This window comes from Dreissena polymorpha, chromosome 1, assembly GCF_020536995.1.
Source record: "Dreissena polymorpha isolate Duluth1 chromosome 1, UMN_Dpol_1.0, whole genome shotgun sequence".
Taxonomy (NCBI): Eukaryota; Metazoa; Mollusca; class Bivalvia; order Myida; family Dreissenidae; genus Dreissena; species Dreissena polymorpha.
In genome coordinates, this window is record NC_068355.1 from 155,548,682 (window position 1) to 155,573,805 (window position 25,124).

General features: G+C 35.1%; 1 protein-coding gene and 1 non-coding gene across 2 annotated transcripts in view; one reads left to right on the forward strand and one right to left on the reverse strand.

Moving 5' to 3' along the window:
- The window catches only part of LOC127857076 (F-box/LRR-repeat protein 5-like), a 61,394-nt gene extending 47,557 nt beyond the window's left edge, over positions 1-13,837 (forward strand). Inside the window, exon 10 of the mRNA XM_052393411.1 lies at positions 12,489-13,837. The gene's annotated coding sequence lies outside the window, so the exon portion shown is untranslated. The remainder of the gene's footprint in view (positions 1-12,488) is intronic.
- Positions 13,838-24,536: 10,699 nt separating this feature from the next.
- On the reverse strand, positions 24,537-24,628 carry Trnai-uau (transfer RNA isoleucine (anticodon UAU)). The gene is given in 2 exon segments: positions 24,537-24,572; positions 24,591-24,628. It is a non-coding gene; the product is annotated as a tRNA-Ile (tRNA).
- Positions 24,629-25,124: the final 496 nt, after the last annotated feature.

Sequence of the window (25,124 nt, forward strand, 5' to 3'; positions counted from 1 at the left end):
GTAGGTGTAAGGTTGTGCAGGGTCTTAGAGCGATGTCTCTCTCTCAAGCATAAGTATCTTTTTTGCCCTATAAATTTTCTCAATGATTTCATGTTTTATAAAATTGCAAAAGTATTTTCAGAGAATCAAATACCTATTCTCATATTACAAGATTTTATTGCCATGCCTATCAGTCTGTTCAATACCTGGTAGCCATGATATTGGGCTAGATCAAATGTTGTAAAAATGAGAAATGTTTATCAACAGTCTGGAAACATTGAATCCTTGTTCTGGGAAAATGGGGCTTAATCCATGTGTGTAGTGTCTTGGTCCAGGAATGACATTTTCTTTTGTCATAAAACTTTTCGCTTAAAGGAAGTATCTTTTTAACCAAAATTAACTGTAAGCGGAAATGAAGACCGCACAGGCTTATCTCGGACAACACTCTATGTACATGCATTTATCCCATTGGTATTAGACCGAGGATATATACTATCAGTATTATGGTAAATATTGTTTGTTGTAGAAATAGCACAACTGTTAGTGACATGTAATGATCTGCTGTGTAGATGTGAGGCCATGCAGGCTCTCGGCTTATGTTTATACAGTTAATAAATCAATAGAGTCTTGTTCTGAACAAATTGGGCTGAATGCAATGTGCATAAAGTGTCATCCCAGATTAGCCTGTGCTGTCCACACAGGCTAATGAGGGACGACACTTTTTGCTTTTAAGGTATTTTGTGTCTGAAGGATGTCTCTTTTTTTATGCCCCCCTTCAAAGAAGAGGGGGTATATTGCTTTGCTCATGTCGGTCTGTCGGTCGGTCGGTCCGTCCGTCCACCAGGTGGTTGTCAGACGATAACTCAAGAACGCTTGGGCCTAGGATCATGAAACTTCATAGGTACATTGATCACGCTTGGGCCTAGGATCATGAAACTTCATAGGTACATTGATATCGCAGATGACCCCTATTGATTTTGAGGTCACTAGGTCAAAGGTCAAGGTCACGGTGACCCGAAATAGTAAAATGGTTTCCGGATGATAACTCAAGAACGCTTAGGCCTAGGATCATGAAACTTGATAGGTAGATTGATCATGACTCGCAGATGACCCCTATTGATTTCCAGGTCACTAGGTCAAAGGTCAAGGTCACAGTGACCCGAAATAGTAAAATGGTTTCCGGATGATAACTCAAGAACGCTTAGGCCTAGGATCATGAAACTTGATAGGTAGATTGATCAGGACTCGCAGATGACCCTATTGATTTTGAGGTCACTAGGTCAAAGGTCAAGGTCACAGTGACCCGAAATAGTAAAATGGTTTCCGGATGATAACTCAAGAACGCTTAGGCCTAGGATCATGAAACTTGATAGGTAGATTGATCATGACTCGCAGATGACCCCTATTGAATTTCAGGTCACTAGGTCAAAGGTCAAGGTCACGATGACCGGAAATAGTAAAATGGTTTCCGGATGATAATTGAAGAACGCTTATTCCTAGGATCATGAAACTTGATAGGTAGAATGATCATGACTTGCAGATTACCCCTATTGATTTTCAGGTCACTAGGTCAAAGGTCAAGGTCACGGTGACCCGAAATAGAAAAATGGTGTCCGGATGATAACTCAAGAATGCTTATGGCTAGGATCATGAAACTTCATAGGTACATTGATCATAGGTCAAAGGTCAAGGTCACAGTGACAAAAAACATATTCACACAATGGCTCTCACTACAACGGAGAGCCCATATGGGGGGCATGCATGTTTTACAAACAGCCATTGTTTAATTCAGTTTTTGCGGAAAGTGTCGTCACAGATTATTATGTGCTGACTGCACTGGGTAGTCTGGTACAAATGTCTTAAGCTCAGTATTTCCAGATGGAAGCTCAATAAATAGTTTTTATAACATTGCCTGTGCACTTCTATAAACTTACACATACTGGTATTTGCAGAAATTAAGATGTGAAACCATTTATTTTCGTCAGCACGAAATTTCGTCATTTAAAAAAAAGGGACTATTTTGTCAGCACTTTAATTCATCAATTTTTGATGTTGAAAGAAAAAATTGAGTCATTCAAAATCTAATTTGTTAGTTATACAGGTCCGACGTAAATCCCGGAAATGGGGAAGATCCTTAAAGGTCACTAGCAGGAGATAGGCCCTGTTTATCACATGTCAATCAATTAGTCTTTTGTTATCAGGTGATAGTTCATTGTTATGATTAGCGGATTAGTGGGACTGAATAACTGTTTACATTCTTGTTTTCTAATGTGCATATATATTTGATAATCCAATATAATAACAAATTGAACTATTAAAACCTCAACGCTCCTATGATTTGCATCTTTATGTTCCCCACTATAGTAGTGGGGGACATATTGTTTTTGCTCTGTCTGTTGGTCTGTTGGTTGGTCTGTTGGTTGGTTTGCGCCAACTTTAACATTTGCAATAACTTTTGCAATATTGAAGATAGCAACTTGATATTTGGCATGCATATGTATCTCATGGAGCTGCACATTTTGAGTGGTGAAAGGTCAAGGTCATCCTTCAAGGTCAAAGGTCAAATATATGGGTCAAAATTTCTCATTTAATGTACACTTTTGCAGTATTTCAATATTCAAGATAGCAACTTGATATTTGGCATGCATGTGTATCTCATGGAGCTGCACATTTTGAGTGGTGAAAGGTCAAGGTCATCCTTCAAGGTCAGATGTCAAATATATGTGGCCAAAATCGCTCATTTTTATGAGTACTTTTGCAATATTGAAGATAGCAACTTGATATTTGGCATGCATGTGTATCTCATGGAGCTGCACATTTTGAGTGGTGAAAGGTCAAGGTCAAGGTCATCCTTCAAGGTCAGAGGTCAAATATATGTGGCCCAAATCGCTAATTTTATGAATACTTTTGCAATATTGAAGATAGCAACTTGATATTTGGCATGCATGTGTATCTCATAGAGCTGCACATTTTGGTGAAAGGTCAAGGTCAAGGTCATCCTTCAAGGTCAAATATATGGGTCAAAATTGCTCATGTAATGTCACTTCTGCAATATTGAAGCTAGCAATTTTATATTTGAAATGCATGTGTATCTCATGGAGCTGCACATTTTGAGAAGTGAAGGGTCAAGGTCATCCTACAAGGTCAAACGTCATATAGGAGGACAAATATTGGGAACCTATATAATACCATCCCTCTACATCATTTGAGGGCGGTTTAATAATAATGCTTCCTTGCTCATCTCATTGAATATTCTGTTGTTAAATGTAAACAGCCAACTTTGTTTGTTTGTCGTTCTCATGATCATAAACAAGTTTCGCCTTACACACTTTATCAATTATTTCAAGGTTTATCCAAATGCATTCGTTTTGTTACAGAATAGACCATCAGAATAGACCACGTATTTTTTTTGTAAGATTTATTTGCAAGCCTTTGAATCTGTTCACTATTTGGTACATATGATATGTTTTGCTGGATCCAGTTTTGTACAAATGAACAATTCTGATCAATAGTCGTATTGCATGCAGCCTAGTTCTGAGAAAACTGGGCATAATGCATGTGTGTAAAATGTCGTCCCAGATTAGCCTGTGCAGTCCGCACTGGCTATTCAGGGACGACATTTTCCGCTTTTATGACATTGTTCGTTTAAACGAAGTCTCTTCTTAGCAAAAATCCAATTTAGGCGGAAAGTGTTGTCCCAGATTAGCCTGTGCAGACTGCACAGGCTAATCTGGGACGACACTTTACGCACATGCATTATGGCCAGTTTTCTCAGAACACGACTCAAATAATCTCACTTGTAAACCTCTGCCAAGATACAGAATTTCTCAACAATAGATTGAATTTGCCGGTAAGAGAAGCTCAGTGGCCCTTTCTGCATGTTAAAAGGACCCTTGAACAGGTCCATAAATCAAAATCACCACCTACACAAGTCTGTAATTTATTAATTTGATCATCCTCCAGAAAACTTTATGCTAATAAATCTGTTGTTAAAAAAGTGTTTTCATTCATTTGGGCAGATTGTATTGTAACTTTAATGCCAACGTAGTTTTTTAGGTGACATTTATTTTTGTTTCTCACTGATAAAAAATTGTCTTAAAATTGTTCAAGGTCTCATCAAATCATATCTCAAGCCTTCATGGAAATCATAAATTGCTGTTAAATCATCTATTACAACAATTTATTCCTACTGCCCACTTGAATTATCTTAAGAAAGGTGACATCAAGTACATTTCGCGGCTGGCCACAGTAAGTATTTGGCATTTGTTTGCATTGAGGACGCAAATTATTACTGATATCTCACCTGTTATCTGGCCAATGTTGAAATATTGTTTTAACGTTTTATTAACAACCTGATTAAATGACCTTTTGCAGATATCATTGGCAATCAATAGCAAATAAATGTCAGTATGACCATGGGATTTATGAGTACCACCCCCTACATTGAAAAATATGCATTAGCCTTCCTGTCGTGGTATTCTTGTCTAGAGATCAGTTGACCCATTTACCACTCAGATATGCAGATCTGAATGCATGTGTAGTCCTTCAGAAAATAGGATTAAATAAAAAACCTTTCTGACTAGATTCAAGTTTTAAAAGCTTCATAATTCCAATCATTTCCAAGGGTCCTTTTAACAATTTGAAAGGGCCACTGAGCTTCTCTTACCAGTGAATATTCACTACATGCTACATGTTATTGTGTGCAAAAACTAAATGGAATTCTGACACCCTCGCCAAAGTATTTCCTATTTAATTATTAACAAACCACACATAAAGTTAGTTAACGATGTAGTTTATTTCTATCACAGCATGAATTAGAGAAAATTTCAACAATCAATAATTGTTGCCTTGGGACTTGCTTAAAATAGAAACAACAACATCGCATCTTTTCCTTTTGTAATTCATTTTATTATGTAAGCATTCAAATCAAATATATACATGTACTTTACTTTACCTTTAGATGGATGTCATGCTTTATAAATGAGTCTTATGCCATATGCAGGGAACGTAACTCCAGCCCAGCCTGTCAATCTTTGCAATATGGTCAGGATCAGCCCAGCCTGTCAATCTTTGCAATATGGTCAGGATCAGCCCAGCCTGTCAATCTTTGCAATATGGTCAGGATCAGCCCAGCCTGTCAATCTTTGCAATATGGTCAGGATCAGCCCAGCCTGTCAATCTTTGCAATATGGTCAGGATCAGCCCAGCCTGTCAATCTTTGCAATATGGTCAGGATTTACCCAGGCTGCTAATGAGAGCATTATTTTAAAGCAGACAGCGTAGCTCCTAACAAGACTGTGTCATTGCCTGACTGGTCTGGAGATACTCTTGCTGCATAATGGCATAAGACCTATTTTTGCATGATGCAGGCCCTATGTCAATGGTAGAGTTAATCCAATCAGACTTATGCATTGACATTGAAAATAAACCATTCCATCTGGGACTGAATTGAGTTGATATATTGGAGAGGGATATTTACAAACTGCTATGTAAACTTTGTCAAACTTACTGGCATTTTACTTTACAATGGTCATCCAAGCCTTCATTTTCTGTCTTGTGAAAATTGTGTCTATTCCATTTTATCCTGTCTTTCATAGCTGTATTAGTTATTTTTGTAAGTGATGTATCTGTTGACATTTACCCATATCTCAATGAGAAGTCTTCAATAGCTATCACATTTTGGAATATATCATTAATCAGATGTATTTGCATTGAGTATTGGCCTTTTAGCTGTACATTGCTATTAGAGAAACATGATACAATGGTTCTTTCTAAGGTCTTTTCTAGTTCTGTCAAAAGAAACCAATTTGAGTGACAAAACTTGAAGAGGTTGTTTTTTTCAATAATCAAATATGAAGTAAGCGTGTTTTCATGTTTTTGTGATCACCTTTTGTGCATCGTGTGTTTTTCTTCATCTGTCATGTGTCGTGTGTGTTTCTTCATCTGTCATGTGTCGTGTTTGTTTCTTCATCTGTCATGTGTCGTCAATATTTACTCGTGAACACTCTGAATGTATTGCTGTATGTGGACCGTTAATTAGTGTATATCCAACACCTAGCCTTATGACTTTGTTGAGATTATGGAAACAAACGTATTACTGACAAAGCATCTGTATTACCCGACATGTTTTTACAATATTTATTTATGTAAATTTGTTTATTTTTGCGTTTGACAATGTTCATAAATATTACAAACAAAACAAAATTTTAACAGAAAGTCAATAGACCCCTTCAGTTATTCGCATTTAGTAGTGTGAGAGTTGTGTCCCTTAGCCGGATGTGATGTCATGCGATGATACAAAAATCCGCAAGAGATAAAAGTGTATAATGTCGAGCTGATAATATCAACGTGTCTTGCACAATATATGCGTAAATTGAACAAATATGTCAATTTTTATAATACATGTATATGCCTAAATTGAACAAATATTTCTTTTTTTATTATATTGACGCCTATTAGATCTATTGCTTTTCGCTTATTTCATTTTTGTACGTTGAAGCGTGTAAATACATTAAACATTCCGTTCAATAACCCTGTGTGTCGCAAGACAAATCCCGTACTGTTCCAACTAAACTTTATATGTAAATATTTTATTATTTATTGTGAAATATTGAAAAAAAGCGCCGATATTTTAATGGTATTAAATATTGGCATATGATTTGAGTGCCTTTTTACCACTTGGAAAAATGACCTTTACTATTGAAAATGGGAATTCACCCCACCTGCAAAGTTTAGACTCTGCCCACTGGTTGGCAAAAAGATATGGAATTCGTGTAAGCGCATAAAGGGAAGGTTGACAAAATCATCGTTTGTACTGATATTCATGCAAAATATCAAAATCTATGATTTGTTTTTACTAACAACGAACTCGGGAGTAGAACACAATGTAAGAGCTCGGTATATGGTAATGACAAAAATCTCCATACTTGGCACTTTCTTCGCGACCATTTTTTGTTACAAAATTATAATCAATTGAACAATTTATTTTTGAATAAATTAAATTCAACGAGCAAAAACTAATAATGGTGAAAAAAAAACACAATTAAATAGATCGATTTCATGTATATTGAACAAACTTACCTTGTTACACATAAAATAAATTCCATTGATTAATGTTATTGTTTAATTTAATTGTTCACACAAATGTTGACACTCTCTGTTGCAGCATTTTTATTCCGGTATTTTATTGCATCTTTGTTCATCACAACCCGATTATCTCATTATGATCGGATACTGCCCAGACAAAGAAAACAAGGTGTCATAAACCCAGGGTCCTATACTTTGGTCGCGGCATAAACCACTTGCTATTTATTATACCCCTTGTGTCAACACCCCTTAGCATATTAAGCAGTCACTTAAGCCAAATTTTTTAGCCAAAATACTTCAATAAAATATTTTAACATTTTTAAAAAATGAAGACATTATCGGAAATGTATTTACAGGAACAAGTGTATATACATAAGCCAGTTTAATCATAATAATTCAGTGTTTATTAACTATAAATATTTTTTTTTAAATGTGCAATTTAACTGCTACGCAATAGAGATAATTAACGGGTACCGGCAAATGTAAACGCCGCTTTTATGTGTGTAGATTTCAAGTACGTTATTGCAGTGTACGAGACACCATAATGAAAACAAGCAATCACAACTGGATAAACAATACTTGCGATACATAAATTAAGTATATAGATTTATTGATCATAAAATGCTTAATTTTTATCACTCCTTATCATAAGTGAAGAGATTTTAATATGCATGCAAAGACAGTTTAATTTGCATAATATGCAGAGCTCTTTTCCGTATGTATACTAAAATTTCTAAATATTGTCATTCAATGTAAATGAAACAAAAATCCATTCAATGGAAAAATAAATGATGAAATTTAACGTTTGTTATGTATTCCGCTTTTTAAGGGCTTTGTTTAACAATTGATTAAACGCACGTTTGATCGCTGATGAACAACAACTATATCCTCACCACTTATAATTGTGATCAAATAAATATATGTTTCATTATATTTTAAACATCATTCATAAAAGTCATTAAGAAATAATACGGTTTATTTAGCTATTAAGTTTTGTGGAATTTTCAGGATTTAGTCTTCCGATCTCGTTCTCTGACGAACAATACCTCTGCTTTATAAGCATTATCAACCGAATATCAAAATTTCATTAGAAATTAATACATTATTTACAAATAGGTAAGTACAAACATTATTGTGCATATATGTTTAGTCCTTTTACATCGTTGAAAAAACATTTTCAAACAAGATCTCTGTTTTCGTTTACTCTCGATACACTTGATTATCATCGCATGACGTCACAAAAGGGAGATAATTAAAAACCGGCAATAACTGAAAGGGTCTATATGACTGGATTCCATTAAATTGCTTCTATCTTTACACATACATGCAAATGCCAGGGGGGCATTTATTAGGTTATATTTGTTAAGTGTTTTAACATGAAAACAACTTACTTTAAAACATTTATCATGAATATTGCTTTAAAGGGTAGCATTTAAATTGCTTTTAAGCCTTTTATGATTAAAACAATCCCAATAAATGTACACATTGTTCTTACACGATATAAATAAAAAAAAATAAAGTTTGAAACTTCCAAATCCCAACGAATGACTTAGCTATGATAGATAACAACCAATTGTTGAGTTCATTTTATACAGGAAAAACAAACATATTCATAGATATTGATATAATATTGATTATTCTGGGATTTCTTTTGTTTTTAAAGGCTCTATAAAGGTGAAGATACGTAATTATTTACAGATTTTTAAATATTTTGTTCATATTTTAGTTATAAAGGTTATCAAAAAACAATATATATATGCTATTGGACATTATAATAAAAAAAATGAGCAATACAACTTGTTTTGAGCTCAAAATAAAGTGTCCTCCAAGTCAATTGTGTTTACAAACAATCAGTTTATTTACATCGCTGTTTACTCGCGAAAGAGAAAGTGAAAGTGACTCAGGTCACCAAAAATATAATGATGACTTTTAACGTTTTCCGGTATCACTCACAAAGTAGGTTTCTTCTAAATGGTTTAAACGTTTGTAGTGATCTAATAAGTTACTTTCTGCTGGTAAAAAGTTGTTAAAATAGAATTAAAATTGAATTTTCTTTCGGCTATTTTTAGCATATGTCAACGCTCTGAGGCTACACATCATGTTAGTTGCAAAAATGTAAACATTTCTTCCAATTATGAAACGGGTTTATCTTCCATAATTCTTGACAACGTTGTACTTAAGCTGTGTTATTAGCAGTTTTAATGCAAGAGTATAAACTGAAATCTGGTAAAAATTAGACCAGTTGATATGCATAATAATTGGATTTGTGACCTTTATAGAGCCTTTAAATGTTGTACAAACAAACCACATCATGTATGTTTTGTCAATGTAAAGTGATACATTGGCCATTAGCTGCCTGGAAACTGAGGCAGACGGTTTATTGTTCATGTAATTGTTTTGGAACCAATTAATTGATTGTGTTTGTAGTTGATGGTTAAAGGTACTAAAACCGCTTAATTGGGTTAATGTCGCCAATTTCCGTTCCTGTCAAAGGAAACTTTAAACATGCCCAGGTTCCACAAGGGAATATTTTGTAAATGGAGCTGTTGTTAGTTGATGCATTAAATTATACCACACCAGGTTGTATTTTAGATATATCATAGAAAATCGGTCAAACAAACAGCATGTGTGCCTGAAACAAAATTATCAAATGAGTCGTGTTCTGAGAAAACTGGACATAATGCATGTGCGTAAAGTGTCGTCCCAGATTAGCTTGTGCAATTCTGACAAGCTTTCATTTATTCAAAACTGCACCAGCACAGGCTAATCAGGGACGACACTTTCCGATTTTATGACTTTCTCCTTTAATGGAATTTTTCATTAAAAGATAGTTTCTTCTAAACACTAAATCCAGTATAGGCTGCATTAGTGGAGTTCCTGATGAGCCTTTGAAATTGTGTGTGTGGATCCCACAGGCTAATATGGGACTATACTTCATGCACAAGAATCAACCCTGGTTTTCCCAGCAATTAGCTCATGTATATTACTGCTAGGCTCATATTCTTGTTTCATTCTTAAGCCTTTTAAGTACTGGAGTTCCTGATTTGAAAGAAGCCTTAAATTTACTAGAAATATCATATTTGACTTTTGATTTGAGGCATTGTCTCTCTGTGAAAAATGGGCTTTGAGTAAAGCTTAACTTTGATATTGCAGGTTGATATATTCTAATTTTTTCCAACCCTTTGGTCCCAAATGTGTACCCCCACCTTTTATTCCTCAAAACTAGAAGTTTTACTTTTGGAATACCAATCCAATTGCGGCAAAAATTAAGAATGATGTGAAACAATAGTCAGATTTCATTGTTTCCTTTGTCATTCAATCAAGTATTACTGTTGTTTTTTTAGCTTATCTGAGCACAATGTGATCATGGTGAGCTTTTGTGATCGCCTTTTGTCCGTCATGCGTTGTGCGACGTCATCATTTGCCTTGTTAACACTCTAAAGGCCACATTTATTGTCCAATCTTGAAACTTGGTCAGAAGATTCATCCCAATAATATCTTGGACGTGTTTGAAAATGATGCCAGTTGGTTGAAAAACATGGCCACCAGGGGGCGGGGCATTTTTCCTTATATGGCCATGGGAAAACCTTGTTAACACTCTAGAGACCACATTTATTTTCCGATCATCATGAAAGTTGGTCTGAACATAATAATATCTTGGACAAATTTAAAAATGGTTCCGGTTGGTTGAAAAACATGGCCACCAAGGGGGTTGGGTATTTTACCTTATATAGCTGTAGTAAAACCTTGTTAACACTCTAGCTATATAAAAAATACCATTCCTGATCTGTTCTGTGATGCATTTAGGAAAGTGTGATCAATGTTTGGGCCTTTTTGTATGAAAAGGGGATTTAATGCATGTGTTTAGAGTGTAGAGTTCTGCTGTATTGATAATTTTTGTTAATATAAAGTCTCTTTTTAGCACAAATCCAGTTTAGGCAGAAAGTATTGTCCCTGATTAGCCTGTGCAGTCCCCACAGGCTAATTAAAGACAACATTTAACGCACATGCATTAAATCCCTTTACGCAGAGGAGTGGCTTGATCAATTTACTGAGCAGTTTTCTTTCTGAGGATTTCAACTCTTGTAATAGCTTTACCCTTTACCTTTTAAATACGTATTTTGACGCATTTGTAATCTCTTAGAAGGTTAAATTTTATTAAAGACCTTTCTTACTAGATTCAAGTTTTTAAGGCTTCATTTCCAACCCTTAGATACTGATGAGCAGCAAACAGCATAAAACATGAACAGACTGAGAGTTACTCACAGGCTGTTCTGGTTTTATGCTGTTTGCCATTTTCACTTAACTTCTGGAAAAGGGTTAACTGTGGGAAGCATGGAAAGAGGGGCACAATTATTGCCATGGTAATAATTTACTTAATCAATTATTTAATTGAGTTTCATGCTTAAAATTAAGGTTTATTTTACCTGGGTATATTGGAATTATTTTGTAAATCAATGAGTTGATTGGTTAGTTTGTTTGCATAAAATGGTTTAAAGATCCATAAACACTGGCCTAATATGGTTTGAAGATCTATAAACACTAACAAATACCATTATGCTATATAAAAACTTCAAAAAACAAAAAGTGCCATGTTAAGGTTAATTACAATAGGTAGACCCCTCAAACAAGTAACATTGGTGTAAACCTTAACATACAATCCCTTGTAACCAATAAGAAATTTCTTAATATGGTTTAACTTACTTACAACCTGACCAACATTTTGATTTCTATCATACATCACTGGAACATGCGCATTGTACACATTTTTAATTAGAGCTGAGCTCAAGGGAAAAATGGGGATGCGTGTGTGTTAACTCTTACAGTGCGGGAACCGAGTTGTGAAGGCCTTTGCAAACAGTTTGGATCCAGATGAGACGCCACAGAACGTGGCGTCTCATCTGGATCCAAACTGTTTGCTATTCTGATAGTATTCTTTGAAAAAAAATCGAAGAAAATGCTAATTTTAGAAATTTAGCAGACGACATTTTAGCAGACGACAAATTTCCCAGCATGCAAAGGGTTAAGTATTGTCCAAGATAAGCCGGTGCAATCCAATCGGGGATGAAACTTTCTGCCTCAACTGGTTTTTTACTTAGAAGAAATGGAACAGACTTTACAAGCAGAAAGTGTTGTACCTGATTAGCCTGTGCGGACTGCACCGGCTTATCTGGACTGACACTTTACGCACATGCATTAAACCCCATTTTCTTAGAGCAAGGCTCAATTGAAATCTTTAACTACAGCTTCTAAGAAAGAAGCGCCCAAAACAAAACCAGTTGAAAGGTAGAAATGACTTGCATTAAACCATACTGTAAAGGATTTAGAGCAATCCAGCCATTTCATTGGTTTAAAATGCTGGTTACATTCTTAGCTTGTATATTAAAAACACCATGTTTAGCTCACCATTTTGTGTATTTCAGATTAACAAAGGAAGGTCCAAAAGTTCAAAAAGCAGTCAACAACCCACCAATGGATGCATTACAAGCATGCAGCTATGAATTTCATTTCATCTATGTATCAGTAACACAGAGAAAATCATCTTACCGGTATCTGTATAACAGTAACACAGTGTTAACATAATTTCATCTTTGTAACAACAATACAGAGCAAAGATTATTTTCATCTTTCTAACAATCACACAGTAAATACCATTTCATGTTTCAAACAATAAAACAGGGTGAAGGTCATTTCATTTTGGTAACAGTAACCCAGAGTTAGAATAAACTTGTTTTGTTAACAGTAACACATATTGAAGATCATTTCATCTTTGTAACAGCAAGACAGAGTTAATTATTCTTTAAGTATACACACAACCCCTGGGTTCAGTGTGTAACAATTGTATCTTGTATAGTGATGTTATGCAGATACTGTAGTTTCAATGATATTCATCAACACAACTACTGGTATGCTTCACTTTGAGATGACAATTTTCTTCTTTTAATTTCTCCATGTGTCAAAGCTGTTGCAGAGGATGCTTAGTAAACACTATCTACATAATTTTGTATATGCTTGTTAAATAAATTGCTGTTTACTTAATTTTGTGGATCAAGAAGTAAATGTCATGCTGCCTTGTATTAGATTTTGTGTTTGCTTGAAGTTATTTCAATAAAATATAAGTATGTTCCTTTAATGGTGGGTTTGTAGTTGATATCTTGCTTATATCTGTGCAGCACATGTTTCTTTATTTGGCATACGGTGGAGATAATGATTTATGTTTTCCTCAATCTGGGAAAACAGGGTTTAATGCATGTTTGTAAAGTATTGTCCCAGATTAGTGGTAGCCTGTGCAGTCTGCACAGACTAATCAGGGAAAATACTTTCCATTTGTATGGAATGTTTTGTTTTAAGGAAGTTTCTTCTAATGTCAAACCCAATCTAGACTGAGCGTGTGGTCCCTGATAAGTCTGGGCAAACTTTACACACATGCATTAAGCCCCATTTTCCCTATATCCACTCCACTTTTTGAGTTGTATTTTATTCCATTCCATGCCAACTATATTTTACTTAATTATGAATAAGTAGATAAGTATCATAAAATGATTGTTTTAATATTTTTTATCTTTCCAAATTAAAACAAAGAATGATGTAACCATCTAACATCTATCATATATTTTCTCTATATTGAACCTCACATTATTGACTTAAGAAATTACCCCCAACACTCATGTGATACCCTCTTTAAATCAGCTTTTTGTTCAGTTGAAAAAAAAAGTTATTTGCATAACAAACCTTGAGTTTGTGTATAAACTAGAACAAACATTTTTACAAACAGTGATCAAAATTAGCCCATGCATTTATCTGGTAATTTTGAACAGGGAGGGCTCAGGTTTTCTGTTTCATTGATACGGCTTGTTCCATTTCTTCACACAGCCAGTCCTGTTGCACTGTAATATAGGCAATAGCTTTAAATATTAAAACCATGAAATTGATTTTCTGTTCAATGTATAAAAGTTAGCGGACCATCCCTTACAACTGCTAGAAGACAGTATTGTACAGGCTCTTGATTTGAGAACATTGCTAATTTGTTTTTAAAGAGCCGGAAACATTATGGTGTCAGATACCTGCACTAAAGTATTATCTTGCAGTTATATTTGGCTAATGTCTGGGGAGGAATCCATTAATCTTGCAACAGAAAAATACTGTTTCCTGTAAAAAATTACATTTTATGTTAGAATTATGACTGTTTCACTTGTTTCTACAATTGGCAGCCAGATTTACTTAAAAAAATGACTGGTTTAATGAAAGTTATCATACAGACTGCATAATTATAGCACCAGCAATATTACAGCAATATCACGTGTCACTAGTGCATGTATTGATATTTTAGAAATTGCATTATTAAATTATAATAATCAATGGTAATATTTGCAATTTAATTATGCATACTTTTTATTTATTAATTTCCACTGTTGTACAATGCAGTTTGCTTTTTCACATTGTATGTAAAATAAAAACTTGTGTAAGACATCTTGACTAGTCAGATTTCCTCTAGACCATAGATTAGGTTAAGGAATAGACTCAAACACAGGACCAATGTGAAAGAAAAAATATCATGAATATACATGAACAGTAACCCAACAGTAATCTGAAAAAGTATTTACTACAAATGCTGCTTATGGCATTTACCGTTTAAAACACAAATTACAATTTCATTTTATGGTTATTGCCTTTTGTTTTCTTTTGTTTTATTTGTTTCTTGGTGCATTGTGTGATATTTTGGCTTAAAGTATTATGTTTAAAATTTGTTTGTAACCTGCATTCTTTTACGAGGGCATAAGTAACTTTGTCATACATAGTTTGTATTTTTCATAATTGCATTGCTTGCACTTATTTATCCTTTTCACACATTATTTGGAATTATAGTATCGAATGTTTGTTTTAGGTAAAAGATCTTTGATTAAAACATATTCATCACAATTTCTTCTATCTTTATTTCTTATTGGTTTTGTTCAATTTGCCTATGCCTCCACTTATTTTACATGTAACCAGGCTTTGACATTTTTTAGGAAAAAAATACATTTCTAAGCTTGTGTTGCGTTAAACTAAAAAAGTATTACAGCTAGACGGCTTAAAATTTTCAAACATATGAATCAGCATGTGAAGTTGTAAAACCCCATATCTTGGTTTGTGTGTTTTCTACCCATCCAGAGTTGTACAGACATTTTTTCAGCAAAAAATTACATTTTTTACTTGCGTCCTGCGTCGCTCAAAAAAAGTACATGTGTATTGCTGCTAGAGGGCTGAAACTTCACAAATATATTAACCAGCTTGTGAACATGCGCACTTACTTTTTTTTGGTTCATAATGTAACAGCATAATTGAAGTTTTCAGACAAAAGCAGAATGTGGGTTCATTTGTTTCTAAAAGACACGTTTGTAGTATTTTAATTGTTTTATATCTTTTACAGATTTTGCTTTTGATAGTCTGCCATATATATTTGAACACACTTTTCTGAAAACGTCCATCTTCCTCTTTTTCACACAAATGTCTTGTTTAACCCATTTATGCCTAGTGGACTCTCATCCTTCTAAATTGGATCAACTTATTTCCAAAATTAGGGATGTCTAGTATATTTATTTCTATAATTAGAATATTTCTTACAGAAATTCTTTAAGCAAACAGCGTAGACTCTGATGAGACGCCGCATCATGCGGCGTCGCATCTGGGTCTACACTGTTTGCCAATGCCTTTTTTCTAGACGCTTGGCATAAATGGGTTAATTGAGTGGTTTTAACAACATCAGTAATTAAATCGGTGAAATTCATTCCTTCTATTTTTTATTATTAATGAAGTTATAAAATAATACTGAATACACACAATTTTCGGCTCGCATATTTTATGTAACTGTAAACTACCCTTTATTGTGTTATAAATGTTGTTTGAATACAGATTGAATTGTTCTGAAGTGGTTATAATTGATACAAGAGATTAATGATAATATGGATTAACCAAATTGTGTGTACCTGTTAGATGTTAAATGCATTCACATTTGTCCACATAAAATCCCCCCTTGAAGAATCATTAATCATTCTATTGAAAACTGTCATTGTTGATAGAATTTCAGTAGCGTTAAGTTTATTGAAAATTGCTTTTCTTTCATTATAACCTGACAAAGGCTTTTATAAGCCCGTAGTTTGTGGTCATTTCTTTGAGACTGAAAGTCTTATTCTTGTATTAAAGATTTTCCTATATAATTCTTATTGTTTATTGACGAGGTTTATTAACTTTCTGATATTGTACACTCCAGATGTCATCCTTTGAAGTTGTTTAATGGAGCCTGTTCAGGAACTTACTAAGTGCTGTTTTATTGTATTTGATAGATATTTTTTCTTTGATAAGGCATACTTTATTTAGTTTGCTTGTTAAGGACATTATTCTTCATCTTAATAGCTTGTAATTGTCTTAGGGTGTTCAGTCACGTTATACGATTTTAATTTCTGATAACATTGATTAACAATTAACAGATTATAATTCATGTTATGTACTGTTCAGATTAGCTTCTGTTTTACATTGTCTCTTTATACAGATATGGAATCGCATATAGCTACAAAAATTATATGCCACATACAAGTTCCACTTATCATTATTATGTCAAAATAAATAGTTTAAATTTTGATTTTGAGCATATTTTTGTCACATGTATATGTATGTTTTAATATAAAATTAATATTGTGGGTCAAAAATGTATATCAAGTTATAACATACATTTCATCATTGTCAACACATTATTTTTTTTACCACCACATACTTTTACTCTTAAGTCTTTACTAGTATTTGTTCATTATAGCAAATTTACACACATTATATATGGGCAGTGCTGAAAAGGGGGTTTAATCCCTGTGCATTAAGTGTTGTCCCAGATTAGCCTATGCAGTCTGCACAGGCTAATCAGGGACGACACTTTCCGCCTTAACTGGATTTTTGCTTAGAAGATACTTTCTTTGAATGCAAAATATCATACAAGTGGAAAGTGTAGTCAGTTATGAGCCTGTGCAGACTGCACAGTCTAATCTGGAACGACACTTTACTCACATGCATTTAACCCCCTTTTCACAGAGCAAGGCACATATTAGTATAATATCTAATTCATGTGTTTATGATCTCTCATGTTATATATGTCCTGTTTTTGTTTTGCACTTCTCAGTAAGTGCTTGAGATTGTATTGTAGATTTTTCCTTATAAGCTTTGTAAACACTAACACTGTTGTATGTGTTTACTGACAAGAGGTTATTTAGCTTGTTGTGCTTTACATCATAGACATATGAGTTTCCCTCTGGGAAAATGGAATTTAACCCATTTATGCCTAGTGGACTCTCCCATCCTTCTCAATTGGATCAATTTATTTTCAAAATTAGGGATGCCTACTCTATTTATTTCTATATTTAGAATATTTCTTACAGAAATTCCTTGAAGCAAACAGCGCAGACTCTGATGAGACGCCGCATCATGTGGCGTCTCATCTGGGTCTACGCTGTTTGCCAAGTCCTTTTTTCTAGACACTAGGAATAAATGGGTTAATGCATGTCAATAAAGTGTTGTCCCAGATTAGCCTGTGCAGTCCACAATAGTAATCAGGGACAACACTGTCTGCCTACAGTGGATTTTCGTTTAGAAGAAACCTACTTAAAATGATTAATTACATAAAAATACAAAGTGTTGTCCCTGATTTGCCTGTGCAGACTCCATTAAACCCCATTTTCCCAGAGCACAGCTCAATTATATATCACATGAGAGTGAACTCTCCTTTACTGTATGTTACATGGTTATGCTTTACAATGTTGAATTTGTTAATTTTTTGAAGAAAATGGGCATGGAACCAATGATGTGTTAGCAAACACTTTGGATGTTTTTGTTTTTTACAAAGTACTAATTATACATTTCTTGATTTTTTCATGCGTTATGAGAATGCTAGATGGTCATCAATAAATGCTTTGTTTCATTGAATGTTTTATTGTGTCATTTTTTACCTACTAAGAACATTAAATAAATTGTGCATTATTGTTGGAAACAAGTATTTCCATGAATGTGGAATATTCCAGTCGTATTTTTAATCTAGCCTTAGAAGCTTTTTTCATTATTTAATACACAAAATGCAGTGTCCATTATTAAACGTGTTCAGACCTCGGACTAGTTCCCGTCCTCAAGCCGGCTAAATTGCAAAAGAATCAGTTACAACGGCCATCGAAAATATGGGTGTTGACTAAGCCCTTCACCTTTGCAGTCAGTAATGGATGTTTGTACTTACGGGGACACTGTCAAACCGCGTTCGATTCAATGACAAATACATATAAGTGGATCTTTGTTTGTCTGTGTCAATAAATATTGGAGTCGCCCACGGTTAGGTTATTACGTAATTCCGATATTATATTTCCGTGGCCGTTTGGTTCTCCATGAAACCCACGTCTCTCAGTCAAGTGCTATCTACATGCACATCTAATTTTAGCGGCCCGGCTCAATAAAATAATGTATAGATATATTAATTGCAGGTAGACTTGCAAATATTGATCATGTTTTGTCTAGAAGTCTATGTAAATATTGGCCAATGTTAAAATAACCTACACGCGGCGTGTATGTATACAATAAACGGAAGCCAACCGGACTTTGTGTGACGTCAACTCGGGTGAAATTATGGCACTTTCTATGATTGTATACACAAGCTTTTTTCTACATTGTTTTTCGCTGTTATGTATGTATTGTAAATGTATAATGCTTATTTATGGAGTGATTAAGGTCAGACGAGAAGTCAAAATGGAGTACGTCATAAACCAATTCTTCGATAATATCGGAATCCTTGACACTGCCACACCGATGTCCCGTGTTACTTCCCATGACCCTGTATGGACGCAAGTAACGTTGTTTGGTCGTCGTGAAGACACATCTTATGCGTTCGGTTTCGGTTGTGAACGTTAGCAGTAAACTAACCGTTCAGTTAATGGCCATTCGGGAACAGTTGCGAATGTTCGCTGTTTCTGTACGCACTACAAAACACGTCACTGAAACCCAGTAACACTTCACGTCGCAGACAATCGTTTTCGATTTGAAACATGCAAGGTTACCACCAATGGTCAGCGTCCTGGCCTGTACCCAGAAGCACCGACCTGACTGTGCCATGGTTACAAACGTAACATTATGTGAACATTAACAGAGGGCGTAATCCCGTGACAATCAATATGGCGACGTCCGTTCCACAACATGTATTTTTCGCCGTTTTATACAATATATTCCTTTTTGTTTAACTTTTATTTGTATCACGACATTGCGGTACTCGCTACGAATTTTTTAGCGGGAGCTATGACGTGATCCCGCTAAGAAATTTCATAGCGAGTAAAGTTGAGATACAGAGCGAATACTATCTTATATTAATACGAAATAAACGCTTATCACTTTCTTGCTGATATGGCTGAAAAGCGACATGTAAAACAAAAGTGATATAAAGGGTTTAAAACGGCAAAAAATACCTGACTTGGCATGGACGTCGCCATCTTGACTGTCTTAAGATCAACGCGTGATTACCCACTCTGATTAACAGCGCTAATATTTTCATGTTTTGTAAGAAAAAAATCCTAAGCAGGAATGTTAAAAAATGTAAGAGACATCATCGGGTTGGGGTCGGGTCTCATCGTCATCAAATATAGTATTAAATTTAGCATGCTACCTACAGCTCATGCAAGAAAGGACACAAACATTGCAAAACAACACACAGAAATGAGGCATGGTTTCCATGTATTAAAATATTTAATTTACTAGTATACAGACCACTGAAGAAAGCTATGCACATTCACTTTCAGAATGTTCACTTGATAACGACACTGTGAAAACGGATCAAGTGTTCGAGACTCTACGACTATTGTGGGATTTTTTTCATTTTGTAAAAAACACGGTATTAAATGTTCGGTATATCTGCAATCAACTAAGAAATAAGTTTAATATTTATGACAGTTTATCTGCTAATAAACAACGATTTTAAGTTCGGATGTTTAGTGATTAAAGAACAAGGACGATATCCAGTTATCAAAACGACAAATAGTTGTGTATTTTTCTTGACCGTTGCACACCGATTACACGAAAAGTATATTAATCATAGATACTTATGTACATTTTTCTGCGATCAAAATGAGACCGGTATTTTGCTATAATGCGACCAGGTCCAATAGTGTTTTTTGCGTTGTCCGTGCGCATTTTTTCTTTGCCTATTTCGTTGTTTGTCTCTTTTTGTTCAAAGAAAGCATCGAGTTACAGCGTAGAACACACACAACCTACAACCTACTATCAACTCGCAAAACTTCCGCATACAGTACGTGTGATCTCGTGTCGCTGTAATAAAAATGCGATTAATGATAAACGATGTTTTATTAATCCCCATTTATATCAATTTCCAGAGAGTTCAATTTAATATACGTAAACTGGTTCAAGCATAAATGTATGAACTAATTAATAACGGAACCAGAGATCGGTGCTAACCATCAACTTGTCGTGAGAATTTCGCAAAATGAGGCATTTAGTTAGGGTCGATTGGTCGTTGTAGGCTCGGGTACTACTTACATGTACCCCGGGTACATTTAAGTATACTAACATGTACCCCAAGTACGGTAAATATACTTAAACGTACCCGGTCGATATTAGACTATACCCGAGTTTAATTCCCGCCCAAAATCCGATGTCGTAAAACGCGCTACCGATTACTGTCATTACGAAACAAACTTCTATTTTAGAAAAAACTTCATGAACATGCTTTTTGAATATGAGTTTCGATAATATAGAGGCCATCAAATAGAAAATATAAACATGATTTTTTAAGCCAACGACTGATTTAGCGTTAAAATTCCCGGGTACGTTTAAGTGTTTTTATCGTACATATAAGTAAACTTAAGTGTACCCGGGGTACATGTGAGTAGTACCCGAGCCGACAATGACCAATCGAGCTTTAGTTAGGCATTTCCGACAGCCAGTCAAAACAACTACGGTTACTGTGTTGTTACAGTCATCAATCTAAACTAGTTGTCATTATCCAACTCCCAGCTATTGACCCACCGGACCTGTACGTATGTACTATAATCTAAAACCGAAACTGCTACGATTTACCAAATCTCCGCCAAGAAAATTCATACATGCAAATAAGAAACACCGTTTTCAGTCATCTTAGCGTATATGATTATTATAAATATCGGCACGATTAATAGTAAACGTTCGTTTTAAGTTTCAGTGTTTCGTGCTTTATATTTCAAGCAGTCTGACTGATTTATACAAATTGTTATTTAAACTAATTTTAAGTAGTTTAAATAATTACATAGTGCAAGGCGGACAGAGAGCCAAACTTCCTTTTCAAAACTCCAGTAATCAACTAATAAACGTAAAAATAACTTTCATTAATCGAGAAGGAGTGGTGACGATTTCTCCTCTGTTTGAAATGTGTTGACTTCACATAACATGTTACAATTAACAGTCAACCAGAACACAGCACACAGAATTCGAAATATAATATCACAACTAGGCGAAATAGCAATATCATGAATGTACTTAAAGATGTGGAGTGAGTGTATAATTATTATTGCCTGGTAGTGACCAATTCGGTTCTATTTTTGTCATTCATTAATAGACAATGACATCGATTACAGTAAGTATCACTTCTCCGCGAGTGAAGAGCATTCATATATCGATTTACTAACTTGTAGCTTGCAGAATAAAGAAATTGTTCCCCTAAGACCTAATTCTGGATACAAAGTTCTACTAAATCCTGGTAGCGTGCGCAAGCTGGCAAGATCATGCTCTTACTGTGAGACTATATGAGTCGCGTTCTGAGAAAACTGGGCATAATGCATGTGCGTAAAGTGACGACACTCTCTGGCTAAATTGGATTTTTGCTAAGAAGAGGCTTCATTTAAACGAAGAATGTCAAAAGCGAATTGCACAGGCTGGGACGACATTTTACGCACATGCATTATGTCCAGTTTTCTCAGAACACGATACATATGATCATTATACTTAACTATTGCGTGACACTATTACGTGTTCAAATAAATCGACATCTCGTGAACTTTTGACGCACACTTCGCTTCATTAGGAGATATCGAGATCGAGGGACGACGATAACAGACACGATAATTTTTCCAAGAAATATTATTCCGTTATACACTCATATAATATGAAATCAATGATTTAAAAGAAATTATGTTCTATGGCGATCCAAGAAAGCTATTGTCGATTCAAATTCACCGTACAATTCTCCTCTTAAAAGTACTTTTCCACAGATTTGTGCATGTATTAAAGTTTGTCATTAAATGCATTGATAAATGTAAACGTTGGCCCCTGGAGTAAAAATCTATCGCTTTGACCACTCGGCCATCCGTGCTCATAAAATTACTGACCAGTGTATTTAATACTTTATAAAATCATCGTAATATCACAAAATATTACGACAGCAACATAACTCTGTATTCAATTGTTTCGCGTTGCAACGCTTTATAATCTTCAAGATTTTAAATCGTCAAAAGATGCATATAATTGATATTTTAGAGCACGGTAAATGTTCAGTATTACTTTTTCCTCACATATATCATCACTACAGCAAAAATTTGCGAATCTGAAACATTTTTTTTTCAAATTACCAAAACGGGAAAAAGGCCCTGTATTCACGTTTTCGTTAATTTATCATTATATTATCTTGAAATATAGACCTTGCTGATCTATCTATATGCAGAACACAAATAATAGTTGTAAACTACGAAATAAACAACGCAAAGTCCTGATTCTAATTTATGTGAGGTAAAATTATAGTACAATTGGATATGGTTTCGTTTAAGCCATTTTAAGGACAACACCAGTTGCCACTATCATTGTGATTCGGCCATGACACAACTGATAGTGGTTATCTTGCTATTAAAATACGACGGCCCTTTTTAAGACCTACGATCGGAAGTCCATATCGTCGTTGACTGGTCGATATACAATGTTAAATAGAAAAATGTTCCTCAACAAAATATTAACTATACTAAATGCCGACGACTCATATCGACGAAATACATAGAAATTGTATGATCGTTTGTATATAAGAACATTATAGTTCGCAGCTAGAAACTGGACGCCTGAATGTTTCATAAAATGTTATTAAAAAGGTCAAGGTTAGTGGTCAGCTTCTGTGCCCAGTTTATCCGAAGTCATTAAGTAAGATAATAAAATTTCTTTACTTGTTTCACACACAAGTTGACAGTTTCTGATGAGCTTATAATAATAATAATAATATAATAATAATAATAATCTCTTTATTTTCCGAAGGTAACTCATTAAGAGAACACATTGATACAAAGTCATGCAAGCAGTTTAACGATGGCAATCTTATTTTCAATGAGGCCATCAAACAACTACGGTATGTACAATGCATTTCTACATAATAATGCAAACATGTAGACTTTGACGGACATAAGAGTACTGTAACAGTGTAAAAGAAGTGTCATAAAAAGCAAGTATATTATATGACTTCTCATTTATTATTAATTTCTCTTCCAATATTGAAATGGTCTCAAGGAACAAATATTTATTATCAGAAAGTATTTAATATAAATATAAATGTATTGTTGATGACATTTTCCCATATGCACACACTCTAACGCACGCACGCGCACGCACGCACGCACGCACGCACGCACGCACGCACGCACGCACGCACGCACGCACGCACGCACGCACGCACGCACGCACGCACGCACGCACGCACGCACGCACGCACGCACGCGCGCGCGCGCGCGCGCGCGCGCGCGCGCGCGCACACACACACACACACACACACACACACACACACACACACACACACCACACAACAACAAACACACACCACACACCACACACACACACACACACACACACACACACACACACACACACACACACACACACACACACACACACACACACACACACACACACACACACACACACACACACACACACACACACACACACACACACACACACACACACACACACACACACACACACACACACCCACACACACACACACACACACACACACACACACACACACACACACACACACGTGTATAAAAACAGTTTTTCTTAAAGTTTTTCTTGTAGTTTGTGCCGGTATTTAAGAATTAATAATTGAATACATGTTCGTCTAAAATCTGTCCCAAAATTTCAGGTTTCGTGCAGCATAACTGTGTGGTGAATGGCTGTAAACATCGAATTTGTGGCCAAAAACACAGTCTTATCAAATAAAAAAATTCTGATGTTTTTTCACATTGCCATAAGCCGCACAAAACACTGTCTTTTATGCATGATTTGAAATTCTGACGAAAAATTGTTATAAAAAGTTATTTGTAAAAAAGCACCACTTACCTGGGTGTTTACATCCATTAACATCAATTTGTGTTTCCATCAAGTCACATGATCATGAACCCTGTTAACAATTACTGAAAGAATTGACTTAAAATATTCCAGTGATCAAAATGTACTGCCCCGGGTGAGGATCGAACTCACAGCCTCCGCATGTCATAGCCGATACTGTCTATAAGTACGGCGCGCTAACCAGTTGCGCCACCGGGGCGATATGTTTCATTCTTTATCTATTTACATATCGACATATGATCAAGACCTCGGGATTGATTTTAACGCGTAACTGGACCACAATGTGTGTATATGTGTCGTTTAAACTTGCAGAGTAGTCTTGAATTGCGTACATTGAACAGTGTTACATCCTTTACGCTGCGCACAGACACAGTGATGCAGCCAACTATTAGGGGATTTCTCTCGAATCAGCCTATAAAATATTTAAATGTATTAATTCGTGCCTGCTTACGTTATGTAGAGGTCAATTAAGGTGAAAAGCTGGATGAAACAGTTATGCCGAAAAAGCGCACGAGTCTTCTATACCGATGTTCAGGTAAGAGATTGGTTGACACCGTGTGAACTACTAGGTTAACAAGTAATGCATCAACAACAAAGCAAGGGTAAACAGCGCTGTCTTTATAACTACCTAATACGTGAGTAAAAAATGCTTGCAGATTTATTTTTGATTTATTTTCATCAATTATCGTATTGTA